General features: G+C 43.2%; 1 long non-coding RNA gene across 1 annotated transcript; it reads right to left on the bottom strand.

The window, feature by feature from the left end:
• Positions 1-773: 773 nt before the first annotated feature.
• Positions 774-23,355, bottom strand: LOC117098739. The gene is made up of 4 exons (XR_004443568.1): positions 23,251-23,355; positions 22,328-22,421; positions 21,785-21,869; positions 774-838 (listed from the first exon to the last, which is right to left on the bottom strand). It is a non-coding gene; the product is annotated as an uncharacterized LOC117098739 (long non-coding RNA).
• Between the last annotated feature and the right edge of the window lie 3,991 nt (positions 23,356-27,346).

Genomic DNA, 27,346 nt, shown 5'->3' on the forward strand with positions numbered 1-27,346 from the left:
ACTTTGTAGGCCAGGCTGGTCTCGAACTCCTGACCTCAGGTGATCTGCCCACTTCAGCCTCCCAAGTGATGGGATTACAAGTGTGAACTACTGCACCCGGCCTGCTTTTATATTTTTAAGATTAAATTTTTTCCCCATCTTTCCCTTCTCTTTCTCTCTCTCTGTCTCCCTCTCTCGACTCCCCATCTTTAAAACAATAGAAGCCTGCCTGCTACATCACCACGAATGCTCATACTGTAGGACTCTGTGACTACTCTGTTGAAAACTTGCAGCACTTTCTCTTCCCTCTTTCCAGCTCTCAGTTGAATTGGCTGGAGTTCTGATACCCACAGATGTTACTGTTTATTGTTTTTTGTTTTTTCTTCTTCTTCTACTTCTTCTTCAAAATCATGTCTGAAGTGAATTACAGCTTCAAAGGGCTTTTCTGATCAGTTTCTTCAGTTGAGGCAGTTGGTTCTGGGCTGGTTCGATCTCCACTACCTTCACCCAGTTCTTGTTTGAAGTGTAGGAGTCCTTGGTAGATAATATTAACCTAAGGTTTTCACCAGGTATCAAAGATAGAAAAGAAAGAAATCCTTTACAGGGATAGAAAAGAAGAAAAAAGAACATGATATAAACGTCATGCACATGTACCCTAGAACTTAAAGTATAATAAAAAAAAAAAAAAAAAAGAAAAGAAGAAAAAAGAAATTCAGTCATCTGCTTTCCTCCCAGTGGCATTTTCCATAGAAGGAATGCCATTTGCTGGTGATAATACTCTCTCACCTTCACAGGGCTCTGCAGCTTTGTGGAGCGTTTTTCTCAGCGAGCTCTTCTTTCTCCTTCTAAACAGTGTGACCTACGGAAAAGCACAAACATGCAGGTCAGAGAGAGCCTGATGGAATCCCAGCTTTGCCTCTCGTTGGCCCTGGACTACCAATTGATCATGTATTAAAGGAGGAGCATAGCGATGCTTACCCTTTGGTTTTAGCGTTAGGAACGTGATTACCCTGCACGTGGTAGGTGCTCATGAAATCTGTTGAGTGAGGCTGTGAAGCTTGCAGGGAAGAGATTATGAACCCTGATTTACATGTGAATGAAATGAAGTTCACGAGAGTGGGAACAGGGCTAATCCTAGGTCACAGAGGGTGGACGAGGGTCTTCAAGAATCTAAATCTATCACTTTTTCTACCACATTAACCCACTGAATAACAGGATTTTCTCAGATTTTAATAATAATAGCAACAGAACTGATGGTAAAGGTAGTTTTTGTCTGTTGAGCATCAGCATGTGGCAGACATTACACTAGGCACTTTCTATGAATGAACCCATTTAACTATGAAGTGGGTATGATTACCCCATTTTCAGACGGAAAAAGTCTGGGATTCAACAAGGTGAAATAACTTACCCAGAGACACACAAGGGCTGAATCTGCTTGAGTCTTAAAGGAAACCTTGGTTCTTCTTTACTCCAAAACCCCACATTATCCCCCACATTACAACTTCCTCAATAAATAAAATATCTTTGAAATGTGTTACTGATTGTCTAAGTTCAAAGTTACCATCCAGATGTCTCCATCTTATTAGGCAAGCTCTGTGTGCGGACAGCTAAGGATTTAGCTACATCTCTTCATGAGGTCTTTCTGCACTACAGGATTTGTCTGGCCTTTCAGTTTAGCTACTTTCCTAAAAATTTGGAATTGAACGTCCTCAGCTTGAGCAGGATCTCCCAAACATTGTAAGAAGCTGTTTTCTCTCTCTGAGCCTCCTTTTCCTCCTCTATGAAATAAGAGTAAAATTCGAGCCTGGAATATCTTGTACCAGAAAACAAAGAAGGTTCAAAGCTATTGGAGCCACATCAAAGCACACAGCAGTCAGCTCAAACAAGCAGCTCGCACTGGTCAAATATGAGACAATTTGAACATCAAAATGAAAAATGATCACAAAGGATTTCTACACATTGAATTTAAAAAAAATCCTTCTACACAAAGGATTTCTACGCATGGACTCAAAAAGGATTTCTACATATTGAATTTATACAGTCCATGAGTGTATAAAAAAAGAATCTATGAGTATATAGTGATATTCTAACCAAAAAGAAAAAATGTAGATGAAATTAGAAAAACACTATTTTGCAACCATTATAGTAACAATTGATTCAGGTAAGATTATTAGTGAATGCTAAATCACTGGGTGAGAAGTTGTTCGATCCACATAAGCAAAGTGTGTCCCCAGAAATTACTTATTAATTACAAAGATAAATGGGTAACTTTACAATGAAGATATCTGATAACCACCAATTTAACCAACTGATCAAACTTAGCATCCCCAGTAATGATACAAGCTGGCAACATGTGTGACACCCCGGAAGGACACAGAATCACCTGAATAGCATTTTGGCCCAAAAATGTATAACTTAATCTTATAATGAGGAAACACTAGACAAACCTAAATTGTGGAACATTCATAACACAACTGACTTTAATTTCTCAAAATTTCATTATGAGACCGGACGTGGTGGCTTACGTCTGTAATCCCAGCCCTTTGGGAGGCTGAGGCGGGTGGATCACCTGAGGTCAGAAGTTTGAGACCAGCCTGGCCAACATGGTGAACCACGACTCTACTAAAAATACAAAATTAGCCAGGTGTGGTGGTGCACGCCTGCAGTGCTAGCTGCTCAGGAGGCTGAGGCGGGAGAATCACTTGAACCCAGGAGGCAGAGGTTGCAGTGAGCTGAGATTGCACCACTGCACTCCAGCCTGGGGGACAGCACATGACTCCATCTCAAAAAAATTAATAACAAAAAAAGTTTTTAAATTCATTAAGAAAGACCGAAGAAAAAGTAGGGGGAGGAAACTGTTCTAGGTTAACAGAGATTTGAGAGTTATGAAAATTATGTGCCTTCTATATTGCTGGATGAAAATTTAAAAGCTATAAAGCATATATCAGGCCAATGGGAGAATGCAAACATGGGCTGTTCTTAGACACTACTTTTGTGTCTCATGTTTATTGATTATGACAATGGCATCAAGATTATGTAGAAAATGTCCTTTTTCATAGGAGATAAGTGCTTAAGATTTTAGGAGCGAAGAGTCTTAATATTAGCAACTTTCAAATGGTTCAGGAAGAGAGAGAGAGAAAGAGAGCGAGCATGTGTGTGTATACACACACACATGCACACAGAGATTTATAAACTGTGGCAAAATTACTGAATCTAGATGAAGGATGTGTGGGTGTTTACTGTACTGTTCTTTCAACTGGTCTGTTTATCTGAATTTCTTTAAAATAAAGGGCTAAGGGCTGGGCACAGTGCCTCTCACCTGTAATCCCAGCACTTTGGGAGACTGAGGCAGGCAGATCGCTTGAGTCCAGGAGTTTGAGACCAGCCTGGGCAAAATGGCAAAACCCCATCTCTACAAAAAATTAAAAAAATAGCTAGATGTGGTGGCATGCGCCTGTAGTCCCAGCTACCCAGGAGGCTGAAGTGGGAGGATCACTTGAGCTTGGGAGGCAGAGGTTGCAGTGAGCCAAGATCACACCACTGCACTCCAGTCTGGGTAACAAAGCAAGACCTTATCTCAAAAAAAAAAAAATATATATATATATATATTTATATATATAAATAGGTAATGTGTCTAACACACGGTAGATGCCCAACAAAACACAGAACTGGGGGGTAACAGTTATCTAAGATCAAATAAGTAAATTTTTGCAAAGTATCATTTATGATTCATTCAACAAATGTGCTCTTTGCAGCACCGCGGGTGTGCAGGGTCTGTGCTAGGAGTTGGGGACAGAGGGAGGAGGACGGCATACTTCCTTCTCCTTAGCTTCCTAAGGTAATGGAGGTACACATTTGAGTAGGTAATTACAACACAGGATAAATATCAGAGATGGGAAAGTGAGCCATGGCAAAGGAGAGTGACTTCATCACGGTTAAGATCAAGAAATTGGGGCTGGGTGTCCACTTCCTGGTTGCAGTGGTGCAGCAGCCAGCAGGCTGCACCTGAAATTCTGGGTGCACTAACCAGCTCCCATATGGATCAGGTCACCCCAGAAGTAGTGCATTCCTGGCCCCGGAATGTCCAGGCTGAAGCTGGGATGAATCAATGCGGGGTGCTAGAGCCAGAATTCCTAAGCTGGGAATGCTGGGCCTGAGTGGTAACTGCCCTGCCCAGGCTCCAGTCACACTGGCCTTCGCTTGGTATCCCCAGGTATTAAAGATAGAAAAAACCAAAGTGTATATCTACTCTCACGTATAACTCAACACTGACACCAATGTGGGGATGTATTTCCCCTCACACCAAGCAATTCTGCAGTGGACATCTGCTGGGTATCCTCTTATTGAATTCAGTTCTAACACTATCTACCTAAAGATTGTGTTGGATTCCACAGGTGAAGGGCTCAGTCCCATAAGACTGTTCCCCACTTTAGATACACATTGCAAGTAGTAGGTTTTCATCTATACTTCTGACCGACTCTCTATAAATTGAGGCTCCCTCTACCCCCTACTTGGGTCCAATTAATGTGCTAGTGAGGCTCACAGAACTCAGGGAAACACAATACCAGTATCTTTTTTTTTTTTTTTTGAGATGGGGTCTCGCTCTGTTGCCCAGGCTGGAGGGCAGTGGCACCATCCCGGCTCACTGCAACTTCCGCCTCCCGGGTTCAAGCAATTCTCCTGCCTCAGCCTCCTTAGTAGCTGGGATTACAGGTACACACCACCACGCCTGGTTAATTTTTGTATTTTTAGTAGAGTCAGGGTTTCACCATGTTGGCCAGGTTGGTCTCAAACTCCTGACCTCAGATGATCCACCCACCTCGGCCTCCCAAAGAGCTAGGATTACAAGTGTGAGCCACCGTGCCCAGCCTTCAGTGTCTTAATAGAAGTTAAAATAATGGATACAGATGAACAGCCGGGTGACAAGACATACGGGGCAACGTCTGGAGAGGTGCTGATTGCAGGAGCTTCTGTCCTCATAGAGTTGGCGTGCACCACTTCCTGGCACTCAGATGTGTTGGCCAACCCAGAAGCTCGTTGAACCTCATACTTCAGGAATATTTATGGAACCTTCATCTTGTAGGCATGATCGATTATTAACTGCATTTCAGCCCTTCTCCCGTCTTTGGAGAATGGAGGTGGGGCTGAAAGCTCCAAGTTTCTAACAGTGGCTTGGGCTTTCTGGTGACCAGCCCCCATCCAGGAGCCCAATAAGGGTTGCCTCACTGAAACAAAGATACTCCTATCACCTAGCAAATTCCAAGGGATTAGGAGCTCTGTGTCAGGAGCCAGGGTCAAAGACCAAATATTAGAATAAAAGATGCTCCTAGCTCACCCATGTCTCAGGAAATTGTAAGAATTTTAGGAGCTCTGTGCCAGGACTAGGGCAGAGATCAATATTTATATTTCTTATTATTTCACCCCATATAACCCTGTTCCATCTTGGTCAGACCTTACCAGGTCTTCTCTCAGCCTGGATGGCTCCAACAAACACAAATTCCCCCATGCATCAGGTCCCTTTCTCTGAGGACCTTTCTGAACACCTCCCTGCCACCTCATCCCCTATGACTCAGTCAAGAGGCTCCTGATATAATCTGGGTTGCTTTTCCTCATAGCTTTCCTTCAATTCTAAATAATTTGTTTTTATAAAATTATCTGTCCTGTGTCTGATGTCCTAGTGAGACTAAGCTGCAGGAAGGCAGAAAATGCCTCTTCCATACTCATGACAGTCTCCGCAGCACCTGCACAGTACCCAGCATGCACAATTGCCCAACCAATATTGAAGAGTCTGGGTGAGCTCCCAGATACGGCAATGGGAGGGGAGAACACATTTTTTGATTGTCTAAAAAGTGCCAGGCTCTGCCAGGCGCGGTGGCTCACACCTGTAATCCCAGCACTTTGGGAGGCCAAGGTGGGGGGATCACAAGGTCAGGAGTTTGAGACCAGCCTGGCCAATATGGTGAAACCCCATCTCTACTAAAAATACAAAAATTAGCCAGGCATGGTGGCAGATGCCTGTAGTCCCAGCTACTCGGGAGGCTGAGGCAGGAGAATCACTTGAACCAAGGAGTCGGAGGTTGCAGTGAGCTGAGATTGTGCCACTGCATTCCAGCCTAGGCAGCAGAGTGAGACTCCGTCTCCAAAAAAAAAAAAAAGTGCGAGGCTGTGTGCTGGGCAGTCTACACTAATCATCTTATTCATTCCTCAAAAACATTCGGAGATGCAGGTCTCAACAGACCCGTTTTACAAGCAAGGAGATAAGGGTTTGAGATGGTGTACATCTCGTCAAAGGAAAGGCAAATGCCACAGAGCCCGGATTCAAATCTGGGTGTGGCTAGTTTGAAAGCCTGAGTTCTTTTCCACTTTGGAGGAAAAGTGATTAATGGACACCTCCCCCTTCACACCTGTATCCATGTCTGATGCTTTTTCCAGACAGATTTTGGCTGCAGAGCTGGAAATCACAAAAATCATAATGACAGCTCTAACAACCGTGCCAAGGCTGATGAAAAATGCCTTTGAATAGCCTGGGCTCACAGGCATTATCTTTGCTAATCCTATAATTGGCCTGACAGTTGGTGAATGCATAAATGATTTCGGATATGTGCTTTTGTGTTTAAAAGACTGGGATCTTGGGTGAATTCTCCTTTTGTCTTTCAAGTCCATTTGTAGTTACTTTTTTAAAAAACGTTGTTTTTGTTTTACCTATAGGCATTTTAAAGCATTTTGTAGTCCAATTTGTTAAAACTTTCATTTATGATTTGTTTTATAAATTATAAAAGAAACTATAGAACTAACTTACTCCTTTTTCTTGTTGTCTATTTATTTATTTTACATTTGGCCGGGCGTGGTAGCTCATGCCTGTAATCCCAGCACTTTGGGAGGCTGAGGTGGGAGGATCACTTGAGCCCAGGAGTTCGAGACTAGCCTGGGCAACATAGGGAGATCCTGGCTCAACAAATAATTTAAAAAATTATCCAGTGTAGTGGCATGCAAATGTGGTCCCAGCTACTCTGGAGGCTGTGATAGGAGGATTATCTGAGCCCAGGAGATTGAGGCTGCTGTGAGCCATGATTGTGCCACTGCACTCCAGCTTGAGTGACAGAGCAAGACCCTGTCTCAATAAATTTATTTATTTATTTACTTATTATTTTAAGTGTTTGGCCCATTAGTGATACATACAAATTCAGTTTTCTTTTCTTTTCTTTTTTTTTTTTCTTCAGGTAGGAGATATGATTAGCCTAGCTAGTCATATCTCCATTGATTGACCAACTGAAGGACAAGTTTACTACTGATGGATCCCCAGTCATTCCCACTGGTATTCAGACTAAAAGCAACATTGGTGGCAGGAAAGCCCACAGGAAAGGTTCTACTTCTGGAAAAAGTCAGAAACCCTGGGGAGAATCCTAGTTCTGCCCCTAACTTGCAGGATGGCCTTCGATGGATCTCTTTTTGTACCTTACTTTAGGTTTATAGCTCTACCACTAGGGGGAGAGGAGGGAAACAAAGTAATCTCTGGCACTGATAATTATCTTTGCAAAACAGTCCTGAAGAATTCTTGTGATAAAAATAAATGTGTATTCAAATGACACGGAGATACCTTTTTTTTTTAACCTATCAGATTAGCAAATACTGAAAAGATTGATATTACTTATTATTGGCAAAGATATAGGGAAATTCTCTTAAAAAACAAAAACAAAAAAACTCTCAGGCTGGGCACGGTGGGTCACGCTTGTAATCCCAGCACTTTGGGAGGCTGAGGTGGGTGGATTACTTGAGCCCAAGAGTTAAGACCAGCCTCGGCAACATGGCAAAACTCTGTCTCTACTAAAAATACAAAATTTAGCCGGCATGATGGCACACGCCTGTAATCCCAGCTACTCAGGAGGCTGAGGCACGAGAATCGCTTGAACCTAGATGGCAGGGTTTGCAGTGAGCTGAGATTGTGCTACCGCATTCCAGCCTAGGCAACAGAGCGAGACTCTGTCTCAAAATAATAAAAATAATATACTTATAAAGTACTTTATAAGTAAAATAATACTTATAAAAAGTGAGATAAAACTTATATAAAGTGCTTACAACAGTGCCTGACACTCCATGAGTAAGCATTCCCAAATATTAGCTATTGTAAGCATGATATATATTTTGGTGACAAAATGTGAACGTTTATCAGGTGTCCTTTTAATGGCATGCTGTGTGTTGTCTAGATTCTTTGGGGGTTACCTGATTCTACAGGAGTCTTTCCCTGTCTCTGACTAGGCTATTTCACATCTCTATGAGTTCTAGAAAAGTAATAGTAATGTTACAGTAGATAGTCAGACATGAGCAGGGCAGGAGAGGAACCTCTCTCACTTAGAATGTCAGGTGATCATCAGGTGGTTATTATACTATCTCTAAAATGAGAATTCGTCAAAGCCAGTGCTAGGGAAAGGCAGTTTCCCAATAGAAAACACCTGAAACCGGTGATCAGCGGCTTCCTGATAATATCCCAGGAAGTGGGCAAGTGGGCTCAAGCATGCGCACTCAGAGGCAAAATGGCGGCGTTTAACTGCTGTATGTCCTTCCTCTAGGAACGCTGGACTGGTAAGGGAAAAAAATGCCTCAGGTGAGCATGTGCACAACTTCAGTAAACACACTGCACATGCGCCCCTCTCAAGTGCTGGCAGACCACTGTGCATGCAGACAGCCCATCCCAAGGGAAGAATCAGGGGAACAGTAACGCAACCCTGGAAGCATGCCATTGTGTAAGACCCCAAGTCCAAGGTCAAATCGCACACTGGACTCTCTCACGTTACCTGCTTGGCTGTCTTCCAAGTGTACTTTTTACTTCCTTTTGTTCCTGCTCTAAAACTTTTTAATTTTTAACTTTTAATCCTGCTCTAAAATTTGCCTCAGTCTCTTCCTCTGCCGTAGGCACCTCAGTCAAATTCTTACTCCTGAGGAGGCAGGAATTGAGGTTGCTGCAGACCCGTATAGATTCACCACTGCTAACATATTTTGGTGGGATTCAGATACGCCCCCTAGAGGTAATTGTAATGCAAATTATCCTTGCCCATAGAAATGCAAATTTTGTCCCATAAATGTACAATAAATAAACGTACAGAGACAATTCCAAACATCGCATTTTATTGCCCTAAAAATAATTACCAGTTTTTCATCTACTATCAAATTTATTTCTGCATTCTTAATTGCATATAGATACTTGTCTGTTAATCACATTCTCCTTTGAACTGGCTTTAATATATTATTTCATTAATAACCGAGTAAAATAAAATCTTTGACAAGCACTCATTTTATATGTCTTTAAGAGTCATGATTTTACCTTTTAAAAATTATAACTGTATTTCTAGTATGATCCTATCTTCATTAAAAAGATTTTTGTCTTTCTATTTCTTAGAGAAAACTTGAAACACAAAAATGTTTACAAAGGATATCGTGGCAGAGGTGGGTGGAAAATATTTCAGTTGCCTTTTACTCTCTTCTTTATACATTTCATATGGTCCAAACATTTGTATACTGGGCATCTGTTTTATAGCAACTTAAAAAAAAACCCACCTATTCTCCCTTGTAAAAGACAGAACAGGAGACTTTCCTGCTGGAACCAGTCCTTTGGGATGGGAGGAGAGAGTGTTGAGGGGTCAGATGTGAGCAGCTTCCTCACTCTGTCGGGCTTGGTTTTTTATCTAAGGAGATCCCTTAAGAAGCAGGGCAGGCCAGCTTAATTCCCAGCAGACCTGTTTTTTCTGACATAACACACTTAGGCATAAAGTCAATTGAAAGTGGCAGAGCATCAAAGTCGTCTTAGTGGCCAGGTTGAGGTGGTCAAGCCTGAGAGCTGGGCCTCAGCTCTGGCTAGCCCAGCCTCTTTGACTATGTGCTGGTCAACTAGCTCAGACTCTCGCTGCGGACCAGAGAACATCAGCCCTGGAAGAGACCCACCTAATCCCATCTCTTCTTTCTATGAATGGGAAAACAGGCCTGAAGAGGGGAGGGAGCTGGCAGAGAGCACACAGCAAATTGGGGTCACGCTAGCACTAGAACCCTGATGTCTAGAGTTGTGGTCCAATGCTCTTTTACCTCTCCATATTGGGCTGATTGTGAAGGGCCTTGAATGCCAAGCCAGGGAGAGAAACGTGTCCCAGGGAAACATGGCACGCTAGAACAGGAGAGGGCAACATCAAAGCTGCACCGTAGAAAGTCTTCACTTAGAGCAGGGAGGACTTTACCTCTCTCCTTCTGGGGGCTGGGCTGGGAAGTAGAGCTGCTCTTAAGACCAAATGAAGACCAGGCCTTCAATAAACTGCCCTTGCAAAGCAGCCTGCCATGTAATTGCACTTGAAGGAAAAACTGGCTGCTCTTTTTTTTATTTTGGGAAGAACATGGTCAGGGGACTTTTGTTATGTAAAGGGAGATGGAAATCCCCTTGAAATGGAGAAGTTTTGGACAATAAAATGGCGTCATGGAAAGGCTGAGTTTGTGATGTTAACTGGCTTTTTTTGGACTGGAGCTCGACTGGGCCAAGGTGCGTCTCCTCGGGGTCTCTGCCAGAATGAGGGAGAGAGGCAGCCCCTCGGCACTGAAGAGGGCAGGAGATGGAGTCTGCCATCCAGACTTAAGTTCCTCTTTATTACGTACACTGTTCCCAAGCCTGAAGCCCCAGATCTCACAATTTTTGACATTTCAACAAACGAATCACACTATTCTTTACTTAATATTTTTCTGTACATCTATTCACTTTTAACAACTGATATTTTTAAAGAATATTTCTATTGCTACATCAATAGAAAATCAACTTCATTTCCATAAAAATAAATACAAGGAAACAAAACAACATGATTAAGTTCTGGCTAGATACGGTTGCCTGTTTTGTCTTTGTTAGAAATGGAGATTGGAATTACGTTAGAGAACTTTTACTGGCATATTAGGAACAACCTGAAACTTTCCTTGATTTAATCAAAAGGAAGAGAAAAATCATTGAAAACAGAATCTAACTGTCTCACCAAGTGGTTTAGTTACCTAATGTCTTTGTGTGGAACAGCTGAAATTAGCTGTGGTTCCACCACTGATTCTAGCCAAACCTTGGAAAATGCTTTGGAATGGACCTTGCTCTCCCACGCATTGACTGAGTAGCCTTGGGAAAGTTCCTCAACCTGTCTGAGCCCCTGATTCTTCACTTGCGAAATGGATGTGTTGACAGGACTGACCCCCTCAGCTTCTGGGGTATGCAGTGACAGGAAGCATGGGAAGTGCTTCACCTACTGTGATCTCTGAGAGGTGAGAATAGTAAGAATACTAATGATGCTGATACCAGTGGGCTAGGGGAGGTCCCCAAATGCTTCACCTACTGTGTTCACCTACTGTGTTCTCTAAGAGGTGAGAATGGTAAGACTACTAATGACACAGATACCAGTGAGCTAGAGGAGGTCCCCAAATACCTGTAGGACCTCAGCCCGGCTGGTGTGCAGGCTTTTGACGCCATTGTGGGAAGGAATTCAGTGACAAATCAGAAAATAGTGAAAGTTTGGAGAGTTATGGCAAGACAAAAAGTACACACTCGGCCGGGCACGGTGGCTCAAGCCTGTAATCCCAGCACTTTGGGAGGCCGAGACGGGCGGATCACGAGGTCAGGAGATCGAGACCATCCTGGCTAACACGGTGAAACCCCGTCTCTACTAAAAAATACAAAAATCTAGCTGGGCGAGGTGGCGGGCGCCTGTAGTCCCAGCTACTCGGGAGGCTGAGGCAGGAGAATGGCGTGAACCCGGGAGGCGGAGCTTGCAGTGAGCTGAGATCCAGCCACTGCACTCCAGCCTGGGCGACAGAGCGAGACTCCGTCTCAAAAAAAAAAAAAAAAAAAAAAAAGTACACACTCAAGAAAAGGGAGCGTGGACTGGGCGTAGTGGCTTATGCCTATAGTCCCAACACTTTGGGAGGCCAAGGTGGGCAGATCACCTGAGGTCGGAAGTTCAAGACCAGCCTGACCAACATGGAGAAACCCCATCTCTACTAAAAATACTAAAAATTAACCTGGCGTGGTGGCACATGCCTGTAATTCCAGCTACTTGGGAAGCTGAGGCAGGAGAATCACTTGAACCTGGGAGGCAGAGGTTGTGGTGAGCTGAGATCGCACCATTGCACAACAGCCTAGGCAACAAGAGCAAAACTTCATCTCAAAAAAAAAAAAAAAAAGAAGGAAAAGAAAAGAAAGGGGAGTGTGGGTATACTTAAGAGAGAGAGTCATGCAACTGGGTTTGCAGTTTCCATCTACATGGGTTTCTTTAACCAAGAGGTGGAATATTCATGAAGATTCCTGGAAAAATGTGAAGATTTCTCAGAATTCTGGTGCCACTCATTTTTACACCAAATACGGGTGTTCCAGGATCTGTCCTGGCACTGGTGGGTGTGTGATTGAGTATGTTAATGAGCATACAATGAGGTCCTAGGTGAGACCTAAGTCAAATCCAGCGCCATGTTGGGTCCAGTTGGTCTTAGCCAGCTTGACCCACACCCTGATTTTTCAGGGTCTTCTCAGCCCCTAGCTTCTGCAGCTATTTTAACAGTTCCCTTTTGCTAGTCGTGTAAAACTGCTGCCTGGAATTTGCTGTTCTCCTGTGTCAACCCTGTATCATTCCTGTCTCAATGCTATCAGGAAGGCTTTGGTAAAATCCCTTAACTTGGTGGGGTGCTGTGGCTCCCCGCTGTAATCCCACACCTTGAGAAACCAAGGCAGGAGGATCACTTGAGCCCAGGAGTTCAAGACCAGCCTGGGCAACATGGTGAGACTCGTCTCTATTTAAAAAAAAAAAAAAAATCCCCTAATTTGAACCTTCTGGTATTTGGTGTGTTTTGGGGAACTGAGCCAGGAGACCAGGTAAAGAGAAGCAGCAGACACAGAGCCCCAGCAGAAATGTCTGGCCAGAGGAGTTGGCCCCCATCGGGTGGATCTGGGCATCAAGGAAGTATCCCCAGGACTCTGAGAAACATCAAGGAAGTGAAACTGAATAAAGATATTGGACTTCAGGTGTCATGTTGGACATTTTGTCCAAAGATGCTTGGACAAAATGGTAGGGTAGCCTCTAAATACTAGATAATTTGAGGACCCTGGGAGATGAATATTATTGTCCTCCATTTTATATACAAGAAAAATGAAACTTGTGAAAGTTGCCAGTACCAAAATGCAGTCACTTAAGCTAAACTCACAAAATGGAGCTGGGAGGCCACGAAGGAAGGGTCCTCATGCATGTATGCCTACAACAGAAACTATCCAAGGAATTCCACTTAAGCCACCTGGCTTGCACAGGGACATTTGCCCAACAGCAGTTGTCTCCACCAATAAGCTAATGCCATCTCCTGCAACAAGCTCCTGTAACCAATGGTCTTATCTTCAAATTAACTTACATGTACATTTCCTCTTTTATTTATTTATTTATTTATTTATTTATTTATTTATTTATTTTTTGAGACAGAGACTCACTCTGTTACCTAGGCTGGAGTGCAGTGGTGCGATATCTGCTCACTGCAGCCTCCGCCTCCCAAGTTCAAGTGATTCTCATGCCTCAGCCTCCTGAGTAGCTGAAATTATAGGTGCACGCCATGATTCCCAGCTCATTTTTGTATTTTTAGTAGTTACAGGGTTTTGCCATATTGGCCAGGCTGGTCTCGAACCCCTGACCTCAGGTGATCCACACACCTAAGCCTCCCAAAGCACTGGGATTATAGGCATGAGCCACCATGCCTGGCCTCTCCTTCTTTCTCTTAAAAGCTTCCTCTTGCCCTATCCCCTTTGGTGCACCTGTGGTCCACCATAGCACGTGCACCCAAAATCGCAATTCCCTGTTATTCCCAAATAAACTCTTTGTTTTGGAGAACTGGTCTCTCCGCTGTTTATTTCAGGTTGAGAGACCTAAAATATAATACAATATTAAATGACTGCCAGACAATTCATAGCAGACCTATACTCCATGACCACTCTTCTTAAGAGCTCAGTAAATATTCTGAACATGCTTGGTCATAGCTAAACTGTGATTCAGGGCATGAGGTAGACTGGGCACATACAGAAAAAGAATGAATAAGATCAGGATATGCAAAACAATATGGACAATTTGATCGTATTTATGTAAAAGAGAAAACACACACCAAAGTTATATCTTTATGTATGTATCCTTATATATGCAAAAGCTTGAAACAGACCTGGTAGCAGTGTTAACAGTTGGGTAGAGAGGAGCAGGGAAAGGAGGGCTTGTTTTGTTTGAGGTTATAATAATAATAATAATAATAATAATATATTTCTATGTTATTTGAATTATTTAACAATTTAATTAAATTTTAAAAATTTAAAGAAATGGCTGTTGTGGGCTGAATTGTGTCACTCAGCCACACCCCAAATGAATTGAAGTCCTAACCCCCAGTACCTCAGAATGTGACTGTATTTAGAGACAGGGTCTTTAATGAGGTAATTAAATTAAAATGAGGTCACTAGGGTGGGCCCTTATCCAGTATGACTGGTGTCTTTATAAGAAGAGGAGGTTAGGGGCCTATTGGAGGGTGTAGGATAGGAGGAGGGAGTGGCTCAGGAAACAGAATGAATGTGTACTAGGCTTAATATCTGGGTAACAAAATAATCTGTACAACAAACCCCTATGATAGAAGTTTACCTATGTAACAAACCTGCACAAGTACCCCTGAACTTAAAATAAAAGTTAAATTTTTTTTTTGTTTTATGAGACGGAGTCTCACCCTGTCGCCCAGGCTGGAGTACAACGGCATGATCTTGGCTCACTGCAATCTCCACCTCCCGAGTTCAAGTGATTCTCCTGCCTCGGCCTTCTGAGTAGCTGGGATTACAGGTGCCCACCACCATACCCAGCTAATTTTTTTGGTGTGTGTGTGTATTTTCAGTAGAGACAGGGTTTCACCATGTTGGCCAGGCTGGTCTCGAACTCTCGACCTCGTGATCTACCCACCTCAGCCTCCCAAAGTGCTAGGATTACAGGCGTGAGCCACTGGGCCTGGCAAAAGTTGAATTTTAAAAAAGAAATCTCCTTAAGTTAGGAAAACACTTTAAAAATCTAAATAAAGTAGGAGACAAAACCCAGAACTAAAAAAAGAAGAGGAAATTAGGATGCAGACACAGAGGGAAGACTATGTGAAAACACAGAAAGAAGGCAGCTATCCACAAGCCAAGGAAAAAACCAACCCTCAGAAGAATGCAACCCTTGGATATCTTGATCTTGGACTTCTAGCCTCCAGAATAAAATAATTTTCTGTTGTTTAAGTCACTGAGCCTGTACTATTTGTTACGGCAATCCCAGCAAACTAATACAATGCCCAAGGTAAAATTTCTGTCTTCCAGGAACTCCTAGCTTAGTGGGAGAAGTGGGTGTATAGAATAGTCTCACTCTAATACCAAGAAAACCGGGAGAAGTCCTGCAAAATACAGAAGCAAGGTACATGGAACCTGGGGGTAGGAGGACATTACAAGGCCTGGCAGGTATCACAGAGGAAGTGGCTTTTGAGCTGGGCCATGAAGGATAAGAAACAGAGAAAAGCAGGCATGTGAGAGAGATAGGGAATGTTTCTGGGGGAAATATAACAAGCAAAGGCCTGACCAGTGAATGTCTGTCCTGTGTCAGATTAAAGCAGCAATGTTTTCCCCAGTACAGGCTTCAGAAAGTGGTAGAGATGTAGCTGGAGGTGTTTGTTGACAGTTTCATTCATCAGCTGTTCCTGATAGCTGTTGGCCATCATGGAGGGTTATTAAGCATGGGAGTGACATAGTTGGATTTACTTTGTAGAATGATCACTCTGACGATCCATGAGGCAGCAGCTGAAGAGTGATGGGCCGGGTGCAGGGGCTCACATCTGCAATTCCAGAACTTTGGGAGGCTGAGGCGGGTGGATCACCTGAAGTCAGGAGTTTAAGACCAGTCTGGCTAACATGGTAAAAACCAGTCTCTACTAAAAATACAAAAATTAGCCAGGCATGCTGGTACAAGCCTGTAGTCCCAACTATCTGGGGGGCTGAAGCAGGAGAATCTTTAGAACCCGGGAGGCAGAGGCTACAGTGAGCTGAAAAAATAATAAATAAATAAGAAAAGTGATGGCCTAAAAGCCTTTCAGTCCACAGTAATGTTTTGTTTCACTCACCCAGTTATTTTTTCAAAATTAGCTAACTATTCTAACAGTTAATAAATTACAAACAATTATAGGTATAATTGTAATTTATATGATATTTGAAATATATGGCTTGTAATATAATTTCTAATCATAAACCTTATAATTACTTTTCCAATAAATTAACATAGCCATGTTAATTCTATTGGTTGATTTACATGTACATTATAAATATTAGTAAATTGGAGAGCTCTTAAAAATCTTCAGGTTTTTTTTTTTTTTTTTTTTTTTTTTTTCGAAACAGAGTCTTACTCTGTTACCCAGGCTGGAGTGCAGCGGCATGATCTTGGCTCACTGCAACCTTCCCCTCCTGAGTTCAAGCAATTCTTCTGCCTTAGCCTCTTGAGTAGCTGGGATTATAGGTGCTCGCCACCACACCTGGCTAATTTTAGTATTTTTAGTAGAGATGGGGTTTCACCATGTTGGCCAGGCTGGTCTCGAATTCCTGGCCTCAGGTGATCCACCCACCTCAGCCTCCCAAAGTGCTGGGATTACAAGTGTGAACCACCAACCCGGCCAATTTTCAGGTGTTTTAGAGATCTTTTAACCAATGTTATGGATTGAATTGTGTCCCCCGGCAAAAAAAAAAAAAAAAAAAAAAAGATGTTGAAGTCCTAACCCCTGGTACCTTTGAATCTGATCTTTTTTGGAAATGGGGTCTTTGCAGATGCAATTTAGATGGAAATTGAGATGTGGTCATATATGAGTGGGGGGGGTCCTTAATTCAATATGACTGGTGTCCTTATAAGAAGAGAAGAGATACAAACACAGGGAGAAGATAGCCATGTGACAATGACAGATAGAGCCTGGAGTGATGCAGCCACAAGCCGAGAACAGCAAGGATTGCCAGTTACCACGAGAAGATGGGCAAGGGCAAGGAAGGATTTACCGAGTCTCAGAGGGAGCATAGCTCTGCTGACACCTCAATTTTGGACTTCCAGCCTCCAAAACTGTGAGAGAATACATTTTTGTTATTGCAAGCCACCCAGTTTATGGTACTTTTATTATAGCAGCCCTAGGAAGCTCGTACAACAAGGAGCCTATATTCCCTCCTAACAAGTGGCTACAGCCCAGTAAGGTACTCCCAGTAGGTACATTCCAGCCAGATGGCATCGCTCATCCACCTAAGGCACAGAAGCTACAACAGAGGTCCAGAAGAGAAAAGATAAGGTCTTAATGAATGCAGTAGCTCCTGGGGGTGACTTCAAACTGGGTTAGCTTGTAAGACCTTGGACAAGAGCTCTGTAGGAATATGACATAGGATAACTCAGGAGAAATTATGTCTTCCTGGGAATGCTATCTGCTAAGTCTTTGGAATTGGTAGGAATGCAGGCTTATCCTTCTTTGTTCTTAGAAATAGTCATTCCTTACTTCATGAGGGAGGATAAACTAGTATTTATTATTAATATATTTTGTACGCTACCCTGAACCAGGTCGTTTTGTGGGTTTTATTATATATGTTGTGCCATTTAATCCTCCCACAATGCTACGAAAATTCTCCACTTTATAGACAAGAACAGTGAGACTCAGAAAGATTATGGAACTCAGATTTCAACATGTAGAAGTAACATGTACCCTTTGGTTTCTGGCTTATGGAAGAAGAAGAAGGAGGAGGAGGTGGAGGAGGAGGAAGAGGCAGGGAGGGGGGAGAGAAAGAAAGAGAGACAAAGAAAGAAGGAAGGAAGGAAGGAAGGAAGGAAGGAGGGAGGGAGGGAGGGGAGGAAGGAAGGAGAAGAATGAAGGAAGAAAGAAGAAGAGGAAGAAGGAAGGAAGGAAGGAGAGAAGGAGGAGGAGGAGGAGGAGGAGGAGGAAAGGAGGGAGAAAAAAAGAACTAGCATTTTCTCAATGCCTTCCAGGTGCCTGAGCTGGCATTTTAGGCATGCACTCATTGAATCTTCATGAAACCCTTTGAGGTAGGTGCTTTTCTGATCCCCATAGTATGCCCTGCACCATTCAGAGAAGGAAACTGAGACTGAACAGGTCAAGTAATTGCTGAAGCTGGATGAGGGATATAGCAGTCTGTGCTTTTGTCTGGATCCAAGGTCCTTGCTCTGAAAGAAGAAAGTCCTTGCTCGTCGGTTGAAAGGGCTTTTAATATTTTCATTCATTCATTCACTGATGAATGCTCTTTATCGTTTTATGGATTTTGGAAAGAAGGCAGTTGGGTGTAGCTGAGAGGACATCAGCCCAGGTGCTGAGAGATTTGGGCTTTGGTCTAGCCTGAGCCTCAGTGTCCCCATCCATGACATGTGGGGGCTCTAATGGCTGATCTCGAAGGCTCCTTCTCGTGCCAAGAGTCTCTAATTTTGTGATTCCCCAGCCTTGGGAAGAAATCACCAATTAATATTAATACAACAGCTCAGAATGCTAATTTGCCAAGATCTCAGCTGACGGCAGAGTCAGGATTTTAATTCAAGCCCACATGACTGCAAAGCTTCTTCACTTTCTTCTGGGTTGGGAAAACAGAGGGACTAACAAAGAGATTGAGGAAACAATGCTGCCAAACCGGCTGTGCGTGAGCAACACGAATGGGACCAGTAGCCACAGGCTGGGAGTTCTGGCAGCCCAGAGGGCCTGGCGTGGGCCTGCTGCGCCCTCTGGTGGAACACGCCTGAATCGGCTCCTCTGGATTTCTCGTTTTGATACCAGAATAGGTGAAGGGACTACAGGGAGCAGGAAGTGGTTTTCCCAATAGCTTTTGGAAACCAGTGACCCCAGCTATTGTCCTAAAATGTAGACTGCTTGAAGGCATTTGTCACTCCTCCGTGAAGCCCAACTGCCCTTTGTTCGTTTATTGATGAAACTAATTATATTTTGTTTCTGATTTTATAGCTTGTAGATACTTAGGCCAGGTATCAAGCAGTGAAACCCACCAGAAATGGTACCTTTCCCAGCTCAGCTCAGGGTGAGGGAGGGCAGACGTTAAACCTGTAAAATTCAAAATAAATATATGGGCAGGAAGAAATTCTCCTTCCTTCACGCTGCCTTTTGTCCTTAGCTTTCTCTCCAATCTCTGGACGGGAAAAAGATCTTTGTCAAGAGCAAGAGCCAGGTGCGGTGGCTTATGCCTGTGATCCCAGCACTTTGGGAGGCCGAGGCGGATGGATCACTTGAGGTCAGAAGTTTGAGACCAGCCTGGCCAACATGGTGAAACCCCCACTCTACTAAAAAAAAAAAAAATACAAAAATTAACCAGGCATGGTGGCGTGCACCTGTAGTCCCAGCTACTTGGGAGTCTGAGGCAGGAGAATTGCTTAAATTAGGGAGTAGGAGGTTATAGTGAGTAGAGATCACGCCACTGCACTCCAGCCTGGGCAACAGAACAAGGCTCCGTCTCGGAGAAAAAAAAAAAAAAAGACCAAGGAGTGAGACCAAAAGACTTTTAAACATAAAAAATGCTTTAAAATTATGTCTAGCTTCATTTGTCGCAGATACCATGCTCTGGGGATTCTAAAATAACTTCTAGTCTATACTGAAGCAATGCCCAGAGTCAACCATGAAGGCTGTATTGTGAGCCTCCTCCAGGAGGGCACTGACTCCCTGGCAGGGAGAGAAGAGAGTGGGAAATGATTGGGGGCTATGGTGGAGGTGGATTTTACACATTTATAACCTTCACAACAATTCAATAAACTAGGGACCACCATACCTATTTTACAGATGAGGAAACTGAGGCCCAGAGAGATTAAGATGCTTGCCCAAGTCTCAGAGTTAATAAACTGCAGAGTTGGAATTTAAACCTCGGAGAAACAACTGATAAGGATTCCATAGTCTGGTTTCCAGTCTCAGTTCTGAAAATGCTTGCTTGTGTAGCTGTTGGGATATCTGTTTTGTTTTGTTTTGTTTTTATCTGTGTTGTAACCAAGCAAGTTATAGAGAAACGCCACACTTTGAGACAAATTAAAGAGTCCTTTGTTAGCCAGTGACTGAGAGGCAGCTCATGCCCAAAATTCTCTCGGCCCGAGGAAGGGTCTAGGTTTGTTTTTATATCGTGGTCTAAATAGGGGAGGGGGGATTTTAGCTGAAGCAATTTTTACAGAAGCAGAACTGGCAAAAAGTTAAAAAATGCAGTTACAAAAAAATAAACACTTCCAGGTACAGGGGCTTAAACTATCACAAAAGATAGATGGAGGGGTTTTGGGTGCCATCCACCGTGTGCACCCCCAGGAGCTGCTGGTGCACCTCACCTCAATATCTTATCAACAGGTGCATTCCTGGACGTGCTGTGAGTCAGTTTTACACTAGCTATGCCTGGAGGGAGGGGAAAAGAGGTTACAAATGAAGAAACTAAAATGGAGTCTGTCTGGCTCTCTCTGCTAGGAGAGAGTCACTCGGGTTAAAACAAGGTAGGGTATCACATCTGCATTATGAGGGCTCAGTTAAAAGGTATCTATAATTTCTTCCCTGTCTGCCAATATAAGGGCCTCTACAAAAAAATGGGAAGGTGGTCACTGAAGGGCCTCACTGGACAGGAGGAGACAGGAGCCCAGGTTCGAGCCCAGTCGTTAGTCATTGATGAATGACTGCATGGTTAACCCAGCGGCCTCTTCTTAATCTCACAGCTTCACCAGTAAGTGAATACAGAACATCAGAGCCCTCCGAGATTCCCTTATCCAGCTGTTTTTAAAGTTCTTAAACAGAAGTCCAATTCATAAAGCCCTTCAAAAAATAATTCTTTTTGCTATTTTTTTTCTTTTGGTGGAGAGGTGGTTATTGGGAGAGAATGGCAGAGGGGATAGACTCCCATCTACTCGAACTGCCCTGCAAGACTGTGGTCCTTTGGTCTGAAAAAAAAAAAATTGAACTGAAAAGATCAACTAACCTCTCCACATTCCTGATAGGAAAAAGAGAGGGGAAGCTACCTAGCCAAGGTCACACAGCTGGTTTCAGCTAAGTCCTAACCTCAAGGTCTCATTCCCAGTTCAGTGCTTTATCTACCTCACCCCGATCCCAGCCGGATCCTCAATTAATTATTAAGAGCAACTTTTACACCTGAAAGTATTTATTAGCATTATCAGGCTACTAAAATGCCATCACCTACTCACATAGTGGCTAAAGGATCTGTTGTGTGAGCCAAATTGCTCAAAGTTTCAAGGCATTTTAAGACTTGTGGGTTTTTTCGGTTTTGTTTATTTGTTTTTGCTGCCGTATACTTTTTTATGGTGGTAAGATACAGATAATATAAAATTTGCCAGTTTAGCCACCTTTAAGTGTACCATTTAATAGCATTAAGTACATTCACATTGTTGTGTAACCACCAGCACTATCCATCTTCAGAATTTTTTCATCATCCCAAACTGAAACTGTACTCATTAAATAATACCTCCCCATTCCACTACCCACCAGGGGAACCACCTTCCAATTTTCTGTGTCTCTGTATTTAAGTATTCTACGTACTTCATATAAGTGGGGATCCTATACTATTTGTCTCTTTGTGACTGGCTAAATTCATTTAGCATAACGGTTCATCCTTGTTGTCGCATGTGTCAGCATTTCCTTCCTTTTTCAGGCTGAATAACTTCCCGTTATTACCAACAATATCCCCAAATGTGGCATGCGTCACATTTGTTATCCATTCATTCCTCAATGGACACTCAGGTTGTTTCCATCTGTGAGTGGAGTTGATAACATTACTTACCTTGTGGTGTAATTGTGAAGACTGAATGAGGTAAAGCGGTTTACCCAGTGCTTGGTTATGGGCTAAGAACCTCGGCAAGTCATTCCTGTGGGCAGAGAGGGGGTGAAATAGTTTATAATGTGTTCTTATCCCTTCCAATGCACTCATACTGGTATTGAAACTCTCTCATGCAAATGTGGTACTTTACAGTTTCCAAACCACATGCATGCTGGTGATCCCACGTGCGTTCCCAGCCCTTCTCTATAAGGTTCACAGGATGGGTGCTGGTATCTCCATTGCACAGAGGGCAAAACTGAGGCAAAGAGAAGGCCCAGATCAGCCAGATATTAGCAGCTCTCAGTGGCTGGCTGTCTCTCTGGCTCTTGGGGAGTCCACTGTGGTAGATTGGGTTACGTCCAGCTATATTCACCTCCCCAAAGGAGAATTATGCACCCCAACTCTATCAATATGGGGCTATAAGACTTGCTCTGGCTAATACAATGTGAGCATAAGTGACGTGTGCTACTTTGGAGCAGAAGCTTGAAGACTTAGCACGTCACTCACCAGGTCTCTTTTCCCTCTTCTGTGGCATCTGATGACGTTCCAGAGAGAGAAAGGGAGAGACACAGAGAGGCAGCGTGCTCCGTCAGCCTGAGTCCTAAAGTGGAGATAGTGTGGAACAGGGAAGCAGTTGACACATTATGGATATAGAGAGTGAGCAAGAAGCACACCTTTGTGATAAGGTTTAAATCCACTGAGATTTTGAAGTCATTTCTTACATAGTAAAACCTAGCCTCTCCTGACTAATGTATCTATAAAGGCAATATCCTGTGCTGAGAGTAGGGATTTATTATATTGGCTCTAGATGAATATTGACTGGTCTATGGTGCCTGCGTGTGTGTGTGTGTGTGTGTGTGTTCATGGCACAGATAATATGAGAAAGTAAAAGCCTAGCCCAAATTGTCCCAGATGCTGTATAGAGAGGCCTGTTTCTCATTCTTCATCTCTTCTCCCCAATTATTTGTATTACCTGAAGAAAACTTTCTGATCTCTGTGAATTCCATGATAGCAGATAAAGGTTTTCTTCTTTCCTAACTTATTTGGGGAAATGACTTTCAGGAGCTATGTATGGGCTCTTAGAAATAATTCTAGCAGCCTGTGTTTCCTGAGTGTTTATTCCCTACCAGGTACTATGCTAAGAGCTTCTCATGCTCTGCCTCATTTTCACTTAATAATTCGCATTGGTATTAAATGCTGCTATTTCCAGATTTTTGAGACAAGGAAATGAAGAATTAGAGATCTTAAGGAACTTTCCAAAGCCACACAGCTACTAAGAAGCAAGGCTGGGACTGAAATCCAATGACAGTGTTGGATGATTTCTGACTTGTCAGTTTGGGTCCCTCTTAATAGGTACTATTACGCTTGCTTCCTCTGCTATTTCTTTTCCCCCCACCCTCTGCTAATTCTAAGCCCCACTCTTTGCTCACTATGGATTGTAGAGGGGAACCTCCTTTCCCTAGTCCTGGTTTCAGTGAGGAAAGATTTTTTTCTGAGCACATTCCTGGTTCCTCTCCGTGCTTTATCCATTCCTGGAAAGATGAAGGATTGTACATTTGAGAATACCTGGTCATGCCCAACTCAGCACTTCTTCTGACAGGGAGGGAGCTGCTCCTTCACCCGGCCCCCTTCAGCAGGAGGCCTGCCCTAGTCTTTGCAGCCCACTTTTGGGGTTCACTATTAGTGGCACCCTTCAGCTACCAACCCTAAAATCTTCTTCTCCAACCTGACAATATCACTAATAAGAAAATATTCTGGCCTTCCTCTGCATCTTTTTGTTCAGAACTCAGACAAGGCAAAGGAATGCTATTTATTCAGTCCTGCATAGAGCCCCAAATGGGCATCCTAAGGGAACTGCACAGGTGGGAAAGATTTCATTTTTTTTTTTTTTTTTTTTTTTTTTGAGACAGAGTCTCGCTCTGTGGCCTGGGCTGGAGTGCTGTGGCTGGATCTCAGCTCACTGCAAGCTCCGCCTCCCGGGTTTACGCCATTCTCCTGCCTCAGCCTCCTGAGTAGCTGGGACTACAGGCGCCCACCACCTCGCCCGGCTAGTTTTTTGTATTTTTTAGTAGAGACAGGGTTTCACCATGTTAGCCAGGATGGTCTCGATCTTTTGACCTCGTGATCCGCCCGCCTCGGCCTCCCAAAGTGCTGGGATTACAGGCTTGAGCCACCGCGCCCGGCCTAAAGATTTCATTTTATAGTTGAGGCTCACAGAAGTTAAGTGATTTGGGCCAGGCGCAGTGGCTCATGCCTGTAATCCTAGCACTTTGGGAGGCCGAGGTGGGTGGATCCCTTGAGCTCAAGAGTTCAAGACCAGTCTGGGCAACATCAAGAAACCCTGTCTCTACAAAAAATACACACGCACACACACATTAGCCAGATGTGGTGGCATGTACCTGTCGTCTCAGCTACTTGGGGGGCTGAGGTGGGAGGATTGCTTGAGCCCAGGAGGTGGAGGCTGCAGTGAGGTGATATCGTGCCATTGCACTACAGCCTGTGTGACAGAGTGAGACAGGAAGGAAACAAAAAGAGAGAAGTTAAGCGATTTGTCTAAGGTCACAGGAAATGAAACCGAGGTCAGTTGGAGTCTCAAAACCATATATTTTCCTCCATAGCATACCATTTACTCGTTAACTCCCTCTACCAAATACAATACTATAGCCTACAACACAAAAAGTCCTGCCCCTGTTGGGAGATGACCTTCCATGGGTCTTGTGTTTCTGTACATTTTGTGAGCATAGGCACTGACTGCCCTTTGTCCTAGACTGTCTTTTCAAGGATGTTTGTAGGGCAGGCTTGGAGGATAGAGATAGTGTTTCCCTCTACAGCAAAAATAGATATAACTACTTCCCATTATAAAAGATGTGATTTCCCTAATCTCAGGGTTCTTATGTAACACAATCCACTGTGTGTGCTGGTACCCCTTCATATCACTGCCCATGGGGCTTTGGCACAAAGAGAACTGATGCATATATGCTGATGCTCATGCTGCTTGCTGTGCTGTGAATAATACAGTCGTCTGTCTTTGACTCAGAAGTCTCACATCTTCTGCCTGTATCCATGAAACTGGCAGGCTGGCTTGTTAGCTTGCAAGTAGAGTAAAATCTCAGTCCTTAACAGCACCTTCATCATCAGTTTAATTCAGTTGTGTTACATCACACATGCTTTTAACTCGAATTATTTCAACTAAATTTACAAAGTCAGAAAAAGCAATAAAGAAATCATTTAGATACCAATCTCTCTTCCCTCTTTCTGAATAAGTGCATGCCTTGGACTGAGCATGCAATGAGTTAGATCTGTTTTCTCAGTAGGTCTCAGTTTCCATGTGGATCTCACGGTGTGCCACACTGAGTGTGAATCTAAAGTTGAAAGATGTTTACCAAGCATGGTGGCACATGCCTGTAGTCCCAGGCTGAGGTGGGAGGGTGGCCAGAGCCTGGGAGGTGGAAGTTACAGTGAGCCGAGATCACTGCACTCCAGCCTGGGTGACAGAGCCAGACCCAGTCTCAAAACAAAGAAATAAACAAAGTCCAAAGATGCATATTTTTTTTTCATGTAACATGGCCTCTTAAATTGAAACCACCCGCTTTTGGTTGTCAGCCAAAGGAACGCTTCAATGACAATAAATGAGTCTCCAGTGTGGTGCTTTCCTGGGAAAATTTCAAGCATGGTTTTTAACCTTATAATATGATTTATTTGTTTGTCATGGGCCAAGTCCTCATAAGCTATGACACTAGAGGATATTTTTTGGGAGGGGTGGTATAAGGTGTATGGGGAGGTAAAAGGGCACTATTTCAAAGGACACACTATTTCTTTTACAATTGAATATAGAATGTACTTATTACATTTATGCATCACCTTTTTTAGTGTGATAAGTTCAATCTAATCCTTTCTCATACACAGAGACAAATGAGTTTCATGCCCTTGATTTTGACTTCTTTGTCAACCTACTAAATTTTGAAGTATATTAATTGCCGTTTATTTTTTGGTTAATATCAATGGCCATATCACCATGACCGTACCCGACCTCAACTTTTTTTGGTTAAACTAGCTTTTTTGACCATTTCTTTCTAATTACGTTCTGTATCACTGGAAATTAATCAACTACATTAAAATATGCTAGTTTTTAAAATTAGGTAGAACACACATGTGATAATAAAATTCAAAGTACAAATTGTATTAGTTCTTTTACATCTTCAATATGGCTTCAGGAATTGGGACACCAGTATTTTAAAGTCTGAGTGTGGCTTGGTGGCAACTCCAAAACCATGTAAGCATAGGGGAGGGGGGAATCTCCAATTCAAGATAAGCCTATGAACCAAAATTCACAAGCATAAGAAGAAAATGAACAAATAAAATTAAGCCTATAATGAGATGAATTCGTTTTGTTTAAATAAACATAATAGAGAGATCTGAAAATGACTTTAATTGTTTAGGCTCTGGGAAGAGATGAAGGATAAGATAACATCTATTTTTTACAAAACAATTTATAAAAATACAAGCAGAAATGAAGCCAGAGCAGGTGACAAAGAATCTGCACCTGGAGGATCCCATGCATCTCCCCAGGAATAGGGTGACCCCTCACACATTTGCTGTATCTTCCAGCAGATGGCTAGCTTGTGTCATTATGCCACACTCCTCTCTGATGGACACTTCTTTGCCTTACTCCAATCTGGGACTAGAAAGTCAAGGTGTGAGGAAGGGATAAGGGGAAGCAACTTCAGCCCCTCTGCATCTAAGGCCCTCCCCACACCATCCAAAGCCCCTACAGTGCTGTCTCTCTCCATCTGTGTTCTCCTTTGTGCAGGAAGCAATGGGGCAGAGCAGATCAGTGCTGCCCAAACAGATAGATATCCAGGGAGTTGTCAGTCCCATCTGCCTGCAGGCACATCCAATCCTCACTAGTGATTCTTTTGGAGCCTCTCTCCCTTGGTTCTAGATAAGGATACAGTCCCCTTGCGGGGGACAGAAAGAAGGAGTCTCTTTCCATGACATTACAATTTCCCCAAAGGCTGACTTCCCTCCCATGTCTCCAATCTTTCTTTCCACAGATTACTGGTGATGGTGTGTCTGTGGGGAGGGGGTTGGAAATGGGGAATAGGTGAGGGAGTAGTGGAGTGGAGGTAGAATTCGGTGGAAGAGCTGACTTCTTCAACAACTGCTCTTCAAATGCCCTGCTAGAAGGTAGCTGACTCCAGCCACTGGCAGTTCTTTCAGTGTAGAATGTGGGCTCCTTGTGGACTTTTTGTTTTCGAGTTTGGGCTTCAGCAACAGATCCAGGACAATAGGAAGAGATGTATACATGGAATAAACCCCTCTCAATGTCTAGTTATATAAAGATACATGTCTTCTTTGCCCTTCTCTTACAGTTTAACAAATGTTGGCATACTATTTAGTTTTCTGCACCTCGCTTTTTTCCCTCCAAGTATTTCCTAGACATTGTTCCATATCAGGACATATACATGGGCCTAATTCTTTTTGATGGCTGCATAGTATTTCACAGTATACACGTACTATAATTTA

This window comes from Trachypithecus francoisi, unplaced genomic scaffold, assembly GCF_009764315.1.
Source record: "Trachypithecus francoisi isolate TF-2019V2 unplaced genomic scaffold, Tfra_2.0 Lachesis_group16, whole genome shotgun sequence".
NCBI classification, from domain to species: domain Eukaryota; kingdom Metazoa; phylum Chordata; class Mammalia; order Primates; family Cercopithecidae; genus Trachypithecus; species Trachypithecus francoisi.